Source organism: Ananas comosus, linkage group 16 (assembly GCF_001540865.1).
Source record: "Ananas comosus cultivar F153 linkage group 16, ASM154086v1, whole genome shotgun sequence".
NCBI classification, from domain to species: domain Eukaryota; kingdom Viridiplantae; phylum Streptophyta; class Magnoliopsida; order Poales; family Bromeliaceae; genus Ananas; species Ananas comosus.
The window spans coordinates 5,375,334-5,389,078 of NC_033636.1; positions in this window are offsets into that span (position 1 = coordinate 5,375,334).

The window sequence follows — 13,745 nt, forward strand, 5'->3', positions numbered from 1 at the left end:
TGCCCCTTTCTCGATGACTTCGTGATCGTTTATCTCGACGACATCCTCATCTACAGTCGATCGTGGGAGGAGCATCTAGTGCATGTCAAGAAGGTCTTCATGCTACTCGAGGAACACCAACTCCGCTTAAACCTTAAAAAGTATGAGTACGGCAAGCAAAGCCTGGTGTATCTCGGGTTCGTGGTAGGCAGCGACGAGCTTCAGATCGACCCCAACAAAGTCAAGGCTATCAAGGAGTGGCCTAGGCCCAAAAATGTGACGGAGGTGCGGAGCTTCATAGGTGCTTGCTAATATGTCCGGAAGTTTATTCGACACTTTTCTGTCCTTGCTGCCCTCACATGCACTAACGAAGGCCAACCAAAAGTTTGAATGGAGTTCGAAACATGAGGATACGTTTCGACTTTTGCAACGAAAGATATGCGTGGCACCTGTTCTTGCGCTACCAAATCTGCAACGACCTTTTGAGTTGGAGGCGGATGCATCGGGATACGCCATTGGGGCTGTCTTGATGCAAGATGGTCGACCTATTGCATATTACTCTGAGATGTTCCAGGGAGCTCAAAAGAACTACCCGACCTATGACAAGGAACTCTTGGCACTACACAAGGTGGTCAAGCATTGGCGGGTCTATCTCCTAGGAAAAGAGACAGTGGTGCATATAGACCACCGCCCGCTTTAGTACCTCCAAACGCAATCAAAATTACAACAGGCGCTTCACATGAACTGGATGACGTACTTGTAGCAGATCAAGTACAAGAAAGGCGCTCACAACAAACTGGCTGATACGCTATCACGACTACCAGTGACAGTACTTTGCTTGTCGATATTTATGCAAGTTCAGCCGAATTTCAAGAGTATGCAAGCTTATATGCAGAAAACTCAGATTTTCAAGGAGCACTGGCTGACATCGAGGCAAGACGATTGTAACACACTGAACTTTGGCAAATTGTAAGGTTCGAATGTTTGATCAGTGTTCCGAGCTTTTTCAGGTTTTCTAGAGGGTCGTCGACGATGTTCCGACCTATGACTCGCATCCCGAGGAGCGAGAGTGAAAACTTAGCACCAAAATCTCTAAAATGAAGAATTTGGGCTGCTCTCTGGTTGAGCTCTGCAGAGCAGAGTACCGGTACTGGAGCTGGTACCGGTACGACATTGCGAGAGTATCGGTACACAGTGTGTTTTCTCGCTTACCCGAGGCTCGGGTTTGCGCGCGCTGCTGCCTGGTACTGGTACTGGTACTCCAGCCCGTGTCACCGGTACGCAGTGCAGTGCAGACTGTGTATTGTTGAGGGGTGTTTTTTGAGATTGTTACAACTCTATATAACACCCCCAGAGCCATTGGAGAGCTCTTTTGAGCCCTAATTCGTGGAGAACTCAGGTGAGGGCCTTCTTCCTTGGTTTTTCTCCTATTTCTCATGGTTTTAACTTGTTTTGATCTCTCTATTCCTCTCATCTTTGCTTCATGTTGGGTTTCTACCATTGGAGAAGCTTTGGAGCTTTGTTTGAAGCTTGTTGGAGGAGAGATCTTCAACCCTAGCTCATTTCAAGCTTGATTTGGAGCTTCAAGAGAGGTTAGTAGTCTTGATCTCTTTATTAGATCAAGTTTTATGAAATTTTTGAGATGAAAACCTAGTTTTGTAGAAACTAGGGTTTTGTTTGGGGCTTTTCTTTTGGAAGCTTTTGGGTTAGAATTGATGGGTGTAGAATACTCTTGTAGGTTGGATTTGAAACTTTCTAGCTTCGATTTGGGCTATGATCAAGTTCTACTTGACCTAAGATATTTTATACTCTTTGTTTGTGTAATTTTTGAAGATTTCCGAAGTAGTCGTTTTGTAACTTTTAACCCTTTAGAATTTCTCTTAGGGTGCTAGGAGCTTGGGGAACAACTTCGTCCGAAGGAACAAAAGGGTTCGAAGTGCTTCCGGTGGGTTTGACCTCACCGAAATGGGTGAACTCCCCCTATGTCTTCCTTATGGTTTTGAGACATGTTTAGATGCTTATTCATGCTTAATATGACATGCTATAATTTATGAAAACATAATATGTACATGTTATGTATAGTGAAAATTTATGCTCTATGTAGTAGAGGCATACATGTGGTTTTGGGCACTAAATGACACTACTTGATGTTTCTCTCTTATGAAACCATAGAAAGCATGCTAGAGTATGAATAATGTTATAACTCGTTGGGGGGTTCCTAGTGAATGGGTTGAGTAAGCAGTTAACTTACATGATGACAATAGTACATTTGTTATAGACAAGGTGATTGGAACTTAGCATTACTTACATGATGACATTATACTTGTTGTAGGCAAGGTAATTGTGACATTGAGATATAGCGCATGATAAGGTCATCTTGAAGCTAAGCTTGGTGTATTTAACTTAGTTGAACAATTAGAACTGGACATGTGACATCATGACTTGGTGCACTTAACCTAGTTAATTCACTAGTATTGGCCATTGTGACATTATATTCGATCTAGGGATCGATAGTTATGTTCCATGTTTTAGACATGAGGAAAGGTGGATTTAAAGCTTTTGGGGCGAACCCTAATAGAGATGATTGCATGCAATACTAGTGGAATTAATTATGTGCATTATAATACTTTTGCTCTATATAGTGGGGATGTTAGCGGAATGACATATGCATGACATGCGTTGTGGTACTTATAGTCATATTGTAATTTATTTGCATATGGTATTAGTAAATGTTTCTCTTGACAATTGTTGTATTTGCATGTTAAGAACCTAGTTGGAGACTTGATTGAAATAGTGAACTATCTTGAATAGGATAATGACAAGTGCTATGTACTTATGAATAGTGACTTATACTTGACATAGTAACATGAACGTCATGTAGTGACATTTAGACTAGTAAATGACTAAACCTTCACAATGGGATACTTTATTCGACCTTTGGGTCGTTGGTACTTATTCCATGCTTTAGACATGATGACCGAGAGTTGGATACTATTGATCATGCTTGCTTGCCATTGTGCTCATTCGCACATGCTTGTGAGGGTCGCTCTCCACAAGCCGGCACTCCGGAGATAGCCTACGCGACACAAGCTTGCCCGTGCGGGATTAGGCGCCGAAATGGGATGCCGTTGGGGAGGCTCATTCCTAGAGTGGGAATGTTGACTACTACGGGGCCATTTTTGACACGGCGCAAGCCGGACTACACATGTGTAGATCCATGACGAGAATTGAACTATGATACTTAAAGTATAATGTGAAAACTACTACTAGAGAGTACATCCTAGTTGGATTAGTAGACCTGCATGATAGTACATATTGTGGACTTTATGTTAGTCATTCTTAGCATTGACACTCTAGTGGTAGTATATCATACCTATAATATTGGCATATTGCATAGTTAGAATAGTAAAGGAAAGCATAATTACTCATTGTAGCATTATAGACATCATGAACATGCATGTAAACTAATATTGGCATATAGTTGGTTGTACATGTAAACGGACATTGGCATATAATGGGATAAATGAAATTAGAACATTATATACACTAGTGTAGGAACCTGCGCGATGCGGCGAATAGATATTATTGAAGCAAAATGTGAATAAAAATAATTATTGCACTTTTGATCAAGAAAGAAAATGACTTACAAATAAAAAAAATTAAATTTAAAAATATATGAGTCATAATATACATGACATAGAATAAAAAAAATGCCATAAGATATATTCTATCACCTATATGCACAAAATAAAATCTATAGTAATAATTGTATACTATAAAAGACAATCAACTAACTAATAAATATGCCAAAAAAATAATAAAAGAGAAGCTAAAATTCAATCATTTCAGAATCAGATATATATAATTTTAAAACCCTATATTATGTAAAAGCATCTAGGAAGGTAGAATACTTTTTTCAATTTTCTATTATCAAAGTAAAAATATTAAAGCCTAAATTAGCAGAGTAGGAAAAGTACATTAAGATAATCAAATATACACAGGTAGAAGGAAAAAAAGAAGGTTAAACAAAATACAACAGTATGAATATGTTAAACTTAAATTGGCTATAGGTATTTTAAGACAAAAGTTGCTTCAAAAAGAATCCAAAACTAAAGTCCAAATCTTAAAGAGGAACAAAACGTAAAGTGTGTATATATATATATATATATATATATATATATATATATATATGGAGTCCGACTATTGTACTTGTAAAAGCACCAAGCACTTGTACTTGCAAATTTTTTACCGCTAGATTTATCATTTTGATCATTTTCACTCGTTAGATTATACTATTCAACCAAGCGGTCCCACATCATCCTAACCGCACATTCCTTAATCCAATGGCCAAAAATCTATAAACACGTGCGGATATTTGACGCATCCAATCTTTAACACGTGCGGATTTGTACTAAACTTCTCTACTATTATGTTGCATCTTTTATATATATATATACTGAAACTATGTAGAAAGAAGAGATATTAAAGATCAGAGATAATAATACAACAATCACAAAACGATATAATTCACGCCAGAGAATTTCGCCAATCAAGAATGTTCAGCATTTTGCGTTGCACCTACCAATTAACAAATGAGAATACAATTATGCATCAAATACACAACCCTTTCCTTTAGCCAATCCACCTCTCTCAAGAACTATATCGTCTCTAACAAAGCATTTGATTTAGAGACAAATTAGAGCGTGATTTAATTTATTACCTAAACTATGTAGACTTCACTCCAACTGCATTTTTTGTAGTTATCTAAACTTTAAAAATTATGATTTTAATACCTAGCATTCTATTATATTAAATTATACGCTGCTTCTCTAGCAAAATTTAAACAGTATCTTTAACTTTTTTTGACAGGATATTTTGTAACCTAACATAATATTCTATTACTTGACGAAGTGTTTTATAACTTTTTTAATAGAAACCATCAAGTTTTAGAACTTTGATGCAAACTTCGAATATAAAGAGTAATCTAAAGATAAGCACTATGATTGAAATATCTAAAGTCCGTGTATTTACTTAAAAATAAGTTGTAGCTCAACTGAAGTCTGTACATTTTTTACTACCGTTTGATTTTCTGGTTTATTCCTGTATACCATGACAATCAAGAAGTAAGTCAATTTTGCATTTGATTTTAAATTTAACAATCACCACGCTCACTTTCTTCATCCCTGAAGCTTTTGGTTGAGAAGGTTTCGTTGAATTAGGAATATTTGATTTCATTTTGATGAACGATCTCTGTGTTTGATTTACATGCTGGTTGTTTTAATTTGTACACGAAGAATTTTTCAAGATCTATGAAACAAAGATGGCTCGCGTAAAATTCCTTATGCCATACAAAGTAGATTATAACATAGGCAAATTGTATTGTTTCATTCAATTGGATTTAGTGCCACATCACATCATCACAGGGCAAAAGTTGTATGACCTTTGGATGCACACTGAGGTTTTATCTGCTTATATTGAATGTGATTATTAACCTCCAGAAATAGATTGCATAATTGATATTAACAATTGAAATAATTATAGTGACTAAAAAATAACTGTAATAAATTGAAGGACAATTCCAAGAGTTTTGTCAGAGCATAAGAAACTTAAAATCATTACCTCACAATCTATCTCAATACCAAATCTCGAGAATATGCTATCAACCAGAGGCTCGACGAATGCCTCTTCCAGATTCTTTCTATCTTCTCTGACTCCATTGCTTTCGTCTCCGGTGGAAGGAGCATGACTCGAATCCACATGTCGTATAACATGGACAGATACCAGCGCTCGCGGCATTGACGTCAACAGATTCTTCCTCAGCAATCTTCATCAGATTGTTGGTGTCAGGATCGGAATCTTTCACGACATTCTTGCTCTAGGGTTTCCGTTCTTGGCTGCTACTACTCCCTTATTATGATTCTTCCTATATTCTTGATACTAATACACCCTAAAACCCCTGATAAAAGTAAAAAAAAAAAAGGTGAAAAAATTGAGAAAAATATCGAATAAATCACCAAATTGCGTGAATCATATCTTCTTGCGACCCGCGGCTAAAGATCGATGCGACTCTTGGTCTTATCCATCTAGATTGAATCGAAAGTCACATGATCTCATAGATTAATCAAAACGTTTGCGAGAAGAGCCGAAAAGAGCATTTGAATTGATATATAGCTAGGTATAGATAATTGAAATCAGATCAAATTAAACCAAAATCAACACCAAATCTAATAGCATACCTAATGTACGAATCAAAAATATCCAATTCATGTTGCTGTGAACAAAAATTTTCAGAACCAAAAAAATCTTGGCGGCGTCCTTGTGATGGCGGCTGAGGAGGACCGTTGCCGTCGGCGGAGATGATGGTGAGGCCCTGGAGCTTGCGGATCTCGTCAAGATCGAGGACCTCCTCGGTGGCGAGCTTGTCGAGGCCCTCGATGACGGGTTCCTTCGCCTGCGGCAGGAGGTTGGGGGGGGGGGGAGGCCTTGGTCGACGAACTCCCGGCGCTTCTGGGCGATGACGCGGTCGATGTCGGCGAAGAGGTCATCGGGGTCGAAGGAGGAGGAGGAGGGGGGAGAGGGAGGGGGGTCGTTTTGGAGGGCGAGGGCGGAGAGGATGAGGGGCTTGTCGCGCCTGAGCTGGGCGTCCTCGCGGCGGCGGGCGCGCTCGACGTGGCGCTCGAGCTGCTGGAAGCGGCAGAGGCCGTGGGAGGAGTCCTTGGGGGCCTCCGGAGGGTCGTCGTTGGCGTGCGGTATGTGTTGGTGGGGGAGATGAGGATGTGGTACATTAGGTGTTGGTGGGGGAGATGAGAGGGCGTGCGGTACGAAAGAAGAGAGGGAGAGAGATGAGAGGACGTGCAATAAAAAAAAAGAAGAGAGAGAATGGACGGTTACTATAAAAAATAAATAAATAAATAAATAATTTCAAAGTAAGGAGCTTATGCCACATCAGCTTTCTCTATTGTGGATTCATATAAGAGTATAGATGATAGCTAATTCTTTAGGAGAGGCATGACTATGATATGAACATGTTTAAATTACTTACTTTTCATATATTGCTTAATTATACCCTTATAGCATGCCTCAGTTGACCAAATGGTATATTTCGCCACTCTCGGTGGCTTACCCACTGGGAACTATTGTTTAATAGTTCTCACCCCCATTTATTGTTGTCTTTTTCAGAGCCTTCCGCGACAGGAGAGGTTAGGGATTGTGGAAAGGGGTTAGCGACTAGTTAGAGCCTCTACGGAGATACTATAGTTGGACTCGATGTCATGTTTCCTTTTGTACCTATGGAAAAGATGTATCATGTATTTGATTTAAAGTTGTTGTTGGATATTTGGATTTAGTCGTATACATTTGTATATTTTGTGAATCTCTTTGTGATAGAACATTAGTGATTTTATATTACTCGCTCTGATAGCCTTATTAGTACTTGATCTTGTTTATTCTTGTTAGTAGATGCCTTGTGTGCATTGTGGTTGTTTAGTGTACACGGCAAGTCTGTGCACGCGTCGGGCGACTTCCGCTCGGCCGGGGCGTGACAATGACCTACTGAGTTTGTCTTGCAAGGCAGTCTACTGTACAAGGGTGCACTGCTATGTGTACCAAAAGATGGCAATCGAGTATAATGGATCAGAGAAGCCCATACCTCGAAGGTGGCGGGTCACTTCGGGGTGAACAAAATCTTGCAGAATCTCCAGCGCTACGTCTATTGGCCTCACATGCAAAACGATATGGCCCGATTTGTGAAGGGATGTGTCCTGTGCTGTACATCCAAACCCACAAATCGAAAGGTAGGCCCCTATACCCCTCTTCCGGTGTCGACTCGTCCTTGGGAAAGTATCTCCATGGACTTCTTAGGAGGCCTCCCGAGGTCCCGACGAGGACATGACTACCTTTATGTGGTGGTCGATCGATTCTCCAAGATCATAGTACTTGTGCCTTGCAAGAAGACAATCACTAATGAGGAAACTGAGCGGCTATTCTTCCAACACGTTTGGACATATTTTGGACTCCCAACCTCGATTGTGTCTGACTGTGACAGCCGTTTTCTAAGCAACTTTTGGCGGTCTTTGTGGTCCATGATGGATACAAAGTTACAACGGAGCACGGCTTCCATCCTCAAACCGATGGTCAAACAGAAGTGGTCAATCGGACAGTTGTACATCTGCTGCGAGGATATAACGCTCGACATTCCAAAACTTGGGACGAGAGCCTTCCATACTTACAGTTCGTGTTCAATCGAGCTATAATAAGACTCCTTTTGAGGTGTGCTTGGGTTATTTACCACCAAACCTATTTGATTTTGCATTCACGGTCGAACAATCACGAACCACCAAGGAGGAAAATGAAATGGCAAAGGCACAACGTTTCTTGGAGAACATTCAGAAAGTGCATAGCGAGGTGGAGCGACAATTACAAAAATCTCAGCAGAAGTATAAAGAACGACATGATCGGCATCGAGTGAAAGACGACTTCCGAGAGGGTGATCTCGTCTGGCTTCATCTTAACAAGGAATGCTTGAAAAGCGAGAGTAAGAACCTTAAACCCATTCGTTATGGTCCTTTCAAGATCCTAAGCAGAATTGGTGAGAATGCTTATCAATTGGAGTTGCCGCATACATGAGGATGTATTCGGTCGTCAATGTCGAAAACCTAAAGTCCTTCGAGCCATCAATGCTAAACGATGAGCTCGGAGAAGTACTGCCATCCGTGGAAGATCTCGTGGTAGAACGTGAAGAGCGACTAACTGAAGATACTATCCTAGAATGCAAGGTCACGACGACACGCAAAGATAAACGTGAATCCTTTTGAATTGGACAAAAAGGTCAAAAGCCAAGTGTCGCTGAGTGGTTCACAAGGGAAACTGAAAAAACTCAGTTTCCTCACTTATAGTTCTAGATCCAGCAGGTGCTGGTTCCTCTCAAAATTGGGGAGCCATGATCCAGGACGATCAAACCATCCGGATAAGTCTCAATCGTTGCAGATAAGGCGGAGGCTGTTCCAACTAATTCGGTTAAGATATGGATCGAGATGGTTCCAACTAATTCGATTAAAATATGAATCGAGGTGGTTCCAACTAATTCGGTTTGGATAAGATCAAGGTGGTTTCAGCTACTTTGGTTAGAATAAGAATAAAGTTGTTATTTTCAAAATAGCTTATTCTTATCTTCTTATAAGCCGGAAGGCTATAAATAAGGGGCCCTACTGGCTTTTGTAAATTATTCTAGTTTTAGAGAGAATTAATATGCAGACTCTTCCACATACAAATATTGTGTTCTTTTCTTTTCTTTCTCTTTAATCTGGTTTCAGATATCCATCGGGGAGGCGCTGTGACATTGTTTCCTCCATCGACGAATCAACATAAATGGAGGCCGCCTGTATCAGGTCATCACCGACAATCGGTAGTTGGTCAAAAATGTGCTGTAATCTCTGTTCCCATCTTTCATTGTGGGCAGCATGAAAGATTGCCCAATCCTCATCTAGCCGCCCATGAGAAGTAACACGACAAATGGTCTCCATGTTAATGGGTATATGCTGAAAAAAATCAAACTTTCGTAGGACTTGATTCGGTACATGCATCTCAACAATATAAAAGGAAATCAGCATCGTCCTCGACCGCCAGACCTCACTGCCCTGTACACAAAATATCGGTAGCGCGGCTATAATAGTATCTATGTACAACCTCCATATAATTTGTGAATAAGCTAATAGTCAGTTCAATGCATTAATACGTTTGTATAATATTGAAAAAGATTGTTGCATTAATACGTACTTGGGACTCTCTGTGCTGATCTAACTCATCTCGATAAAACTCAATATCTGTGGTTCTAACATTAGCTCCAAATCATAACACGCCAGCGTTCGCCCGTCTAAAGTTTGAAAAGTATACGTATTAGTTGCAAATATATATAGAAATACAATATGTATCAAATTTATATGTCATACCGGCAATCCAAAGGGCAATCTGCTATATCGGTAATAGCTTCAACGCCTGTAGGTCGCCCGATATGAATATGGTCCCACGCTCAAATCTATAAGTAAATTATAATAAATTAAACAAAAAAAATTAAACAGGATAAGTTTTATATAACAAATATAATATTACTTATTATACCTATAATAATGTCGCGAAACAACAACATTCGACATTTCCTTTTAATGAAGCCGCTCCCAACGTCCAATAAAGATATGCCAAAGCTGCTGCACCCCATGCTAACCAGCCACACTCATCAAAATCTTCCAAAAGTGGCAGCCACTTCAGGTGAACTCTATATCCGGTGGGGTTCGAAAGCAGGCTACACCCAATCTGATATACCATGTAGGCGCGTGCTGTGGCTGCAACTAATCCAGCAGGAGCATTCAAATGTATACGGTGGAAGTGCTGGTATAATCAACCTAGTCTAATCTGACCGGCTCTGATCTCATCCGGCACAGTTCCTAAAAGCGCCTAACAAATATCCTCCCATAGGTACACTACAGTCCCAGTCACAAGCTCTCCATCCACACGAAGATCGACAATAACCGCTATATCCTGAAATGTAATCGTCATCTCACCGTGGAGGAAGTGAAAAGCCTGTGTTTCTTGTATCCGTCCCTCGACCATGGCTTCGAATAAAACCTAATCCAGCTGCACGCTCCTAAGTTGTGAAATATAGTAGAATCCAGCCTGTCGTAGAACACTACAACAAAACTATGTTTTAGCGACGATTATTTTTTAAATTAGCGGCAATTACAATTGCCGCTAAAATATTTTGTGGCAATTTTAACAATTGCCGCTATTGGCAGCGTCGCTAAAAGTTTTAGCGGCATTTATTCCGGCGGTTGGTAAAAATCCAAATAAATACCGCTAAATATTATACAATAACGACTATTATAAATGCCGCTAAATAGTATGCAATAACAACTATTATAAATGCCGCTAAATAATATACAATAACAACTATTATAAATGCCGCTACAATTAATTATAATTGCCGCAAAAAATATACTAAATGATTGATTAATAAAGCTTATAGCAGCAATTAAATTAATATTAAAATACTTGATTAACAACTAAATACTACAATGAATTGAAATATTAAAAAATATTAGTAGCCAAAAAGCATTAATAATTTGTATAACAAATAGTCTCAACTCTCAAATTACAATCTCAGAATTCAAATTAAATTTCAAACATAAGTTCCGACAACAAAGTACTTGTTTGATTTTAGCTCAACAATAACAAATTCTAAATGATACTAAATACCTAAAAATCTTAAATTCCAAGTCCTTAAGCCCCATTGTGCCACTTCAGAAATCCACTCAAGTCGATGATATGGCCTGAAAGAACCTGCTTGAAAAATAACATGTATAATTAATAGTAAAAATAAGCAATTAGTAATAAAATAAACATGGATTACAAAGATAATGATTTATAAAGTTGAACAATAAATGATAAAATTAAAGCACGAATTTAATCAAAGCACCAAAAGTTTGCAATAGTATACATTATCAAGCAACAGTCAAATCACCCTCTTTGATGACATTATAATACCTCAACCTAAAATTTAATCCAGTTATTAGCTATGAAATATTCAACTGGTCAATAAACAACTAAAAAATAATCTAGATGTCTTATTAATTGAAGGATAAAGGATATTGACAATATTTGAATTATCAAAATCGAAACTGAATGAAAATTTTATGCCCAATTTACAATTTAGTTCCTATTAATTCCAGCAAATCAGCTCAAATTTAGAATTTCTGTAGATCAAACGAATCCCATAGTAGCAAAAAGAATTTCATAACGAATTCAGTAACACTTAAATCATCTGAAACGGAGTCAAAACGAGAAAGTTACTCGATTTACAAATCAGTCTCTGGACTAATTTTCTAAAATTATAGATTGGTCCTAAGATTAAATTCGCTGGTCCAAACAAGTGCACTTTGATGACCATCCAAGAGTTTTTCTATGAACTAACCCTATTTGTGCTGGAATGTAGTAACTATACTATTATAGCACTACAAACAAATAAATCAGAAAGGGATCTGACGATTATTCACATGGAGGAGGCCATTTTAGGGTATGGGGTATAGGACACCCAAAGCAACTAATATTGCTACTTCCTTAAGAGGTACCATTATTATACTATTATAGTAGGGCAAACTAATATATTGGAAAAGGATCTGATAATTAATCCACTTCTCCACAAATTAAGCTAACGGGATTTTGTCAGAATACTAAGAGAAGTTTTGGATCGCAGCTTCCGCTTGCGAGTTCATGGAGGTGTTAATGATAGCAAAACTGGATATGAAAGAAGAAAGGTAAAGTTTAGCTTCTAATTAACCTGCAGAAACCAAAGAGTATTCTGAGAAAGAGAGATAGAAGATGATCAGAAAGTTCTAAACTCAACCACACAACTTCTAAATATGAACTACCAAGCCTTTTGGGAATGTATCAGAAAGTTTGGGGAGTTTTAATGATATACTTGCATTGCAATTTCTAATAGAAGATGATCAATATTAGTATGCATCTGTATATAAATATAACCACTTAATCTCAAAGATAGGAATTAATATTGACAATGGCATAGAAGTGTATTTGGGACATTATTACAACAGATCTAAGTGTTAAGCAAATTAAAGGACTAAGATAGCAAATATGTGTATGTAAGAAATAAGCAAACTGGTTCAAGATGTGTTTAAGGAGCAAATAACAGAACATGGAACACTTACAAATGTGTAATTTTGCTTCATTATTACACTAGAACACAAGCCATAGCTAGTAAAAAATGACCAATATGAGAAATGAAAAATAGAAGTTCTAGTTAATGTAAGATATATCGAACTGTCAAATATATAAGGTATAGTACAAAAGCAAGAAAAGGAAAGGGATTGGATTTGATGCAGTGGAAAACAAACTTAATTAGCACAGATATACAAGGATAGAAATTAACAACAGGGTTACAAGGAAAGATGTGGCTTACTTTTGAGGCATCAAGAACCATCAGCACAATGCCTGACGACTTTGAAACAGCAATAACCTGTAAGGGAGAGCTATGATCAGATTGCAACACAAAGGATGAAATTAAAATTAAGGCAAATTCTAGGGACGAAACTGAAAAAGGGGTCAAACTTCAAGGACTAACTTAGACTCTTGGGATTGTATAGAAAAAGGGGCAGAACTTCGGGGACTAAAGTGTTGTGAACTCATATGATGCAGCTTCAGAATTCGTCCCGGTTAATAGGGTTAAGAGAGTTGACTTCCCCACACTGCCAAGGAAAGACACAAAGCAAGTTATTTCTGGTTGTAAATAATTAAACAACAAAACTCACAATACTTCAGAACATGATACTATAACATGTGTATAATGTCATAAGATATTTAGTGGAGAAGATTGACACATACTCAAATTTTACCACTTTTTCAAGTTTGATGTGTATTAACTTAAGAAAGGATCATTAATAAGCTTAAAATAGAATCTTGCATTTCTAAGAGCGGAAGATTGAACATAACAATACAAAATTGGGGAGTAATCATGTCTACATATAGGGATTCACGCGTCTATCGGAAATCAAAAGATATGCAACTAACAACCTTCCACAACTAAGCATAAACTCAGTTTACATCATAATCAAGCTATGTGTACCTAGCATCTCCGGATGCTACTTACAAAGCTTTGTGACTCTAAAATCCAAGAGGTTTGACTAAATTACAATGAATATATTTCTCTTTCCTCTGATGTCTCAGGATATATAAGATTCTGGTCTACACAAAACCTTACT